This window comes from Diaphorina citri, unplaced genomic scaffold (assembly GCF_000475195.1).
Source record: "Diaphorina citri unplaced genomic scaffold, Diaci psyllid genome assembly version 1.1 scaffold1135, whole genome shotgun sequence".
In the NCBI taxonomy this organism is placed as follows: Eukaryota; Metazoa; Arthropoda; class Insecta; order Hemiptera; family Psyllidae; genus Diaphorina; species Diaphorina citri.
The window spans coordinates 65,963-67,842 of record NW_007378564.1 but is presented as its reverse complement, the minus strand read 5'-3'; positions in this window follow the sequence as shown (position 1 = coordinate 67,842).

Here is a 1,880-nt window from a genome sequence, read left to right as displayed (position 1 = left end):
AAACCCATTGATACCTACATAAAGATATGTAGGTATCAATGGGTTTGTCTACATTCTATATTTACAGGAAGTCATTATTTTATCCTTGAGTTATAGTTCCATGTTGACTGAGTGCAGAGATGTGAAAAACTTCCAAAGTCCGAATGAAAACAACGTTGCACGTGACTTTTTCCGGTCCGACTCAGGGTGTCATGCTGAATGGGAAGACAGGTAGCTAACCGTTCTCAATAAAATCTTAGCACTAGCAGTTATTACCTATTCAAAGACATTATTAAAGTCGTCCTTGGCTATCTATTCAAATAGAAAGCAAACTAACTAATCAAATTATCTACTTGCCAGCCTGGTTAGCTTAGTTGGTAGTGCGTCTGCCTTGTGAGCGCTAGGCCGCGGGTTCGATTCCCGCCCGGGGTGGATTTTATCCTGATGGGATAATGTTCGTTCTCGGAACGGCTGGCTTTTTCCTATCCTGTCTTCCTTCTCTCTTCGATTTCGGGACGATAAGACCATAGCAGTTACAGTTCCCTCTGTCAAACTTCTTAAAAAAAAACCTCAGTTACTTGAACTCTAACCAACAACCTCCAGAGTCCAGATCTGAAGTCCACCGCGCTAACCATCACATCACTGAGTTTGGTTGTTTGGTAAAAAATGAAAAAGAAAAAAAAGGAACCCCTTCTCGTAAGGTAAACATTTGGACGGTTCTCTCTCTTTTGAATGAGCGAAAATGAGAAAGAAAATGAAGTAAAACAAAATGATAGAGGAAGGAAGTGAACAACTGAATGAAGAGATAGAGAGAGAGAGAGAAGGAGAGGGGGGAGGGGGAGAGAGGAGAGGGAGAGAGAGAGGGAAGCCGGAGTTATATGAATATTTTATGATCTAACCGTGATGCAGATTCCTAATGCTCTCTCCCTCTCTTTCTCTCTCTCTTTTCCTCCCAGTATAAATAACAAAAGCTCTCCAGTTCGTATCCGGAATGTGGTAATTTTTTTTTCTTTTTTTTTTTCATTACTATACCTACACATCATAAGAGATTTCATAGAGAGAACTATAACTACCTACTGTGTCCCGAAATCGAAGTGAGAAGGAAGACGGGATATTAGAAAGCCAGCCGTTCCGAGAGCGAACCTTATCTGTTCAGGATAAAATTCGCTCCAGGCGGGAATCGAACCCGCGACCTGAAGAGAGAAGGAAAACAGGACAGAAGAAAGCCAGTCGTTCCGAGAACGAACAAACGAACAATATGTATTAAAGATGATGCACTTCTGTTGAACAACACGTCCATATTTTCGATTTCTTATTGTAATAAATAATCAATGAACTTAAGTACGTTATGCAATAAATAATTTATGAACTTACGTTATGTCTACTTGATGACCAGGAATTACACATTATCCCTGAGTCCTCCAGGATTCGACTCTGAAAACAGAAACACAAAAGTGAATTAGGTAAGTAGGTACCTATAGGATGTATTGCTGGTATTAGAAATATGTAGATAGGTACCTAATCAATGAACCTAGGACAGAAATTTTATTTATGAATCGATAAGCTCTTAGAAGCACCTAACTGAGCTTGGTATGCAATGCAAGGTATGCAATGTGGAACACACAATTGGTGGATGTGCTACATTTCTGATACCTACATTACATACCTGCTCGTACCTACCTAAAACAGAACAGATAATAAAAATACCTAGGTGTTTTTCTGTTTTACCTTCATACCTACATCAGTTACGTAGGTACCTAATACCTACATGTAATTGAACACACAAATTTTGTATTCAACTTCCCTTTCCCCCTCACTTTATTAAGACTTGGCGGGGTCTTTTTTATGCCACGAAGTGGTATTTTTTGGGGGGATCTCATAACTTTTTGCAGAAACTTAGC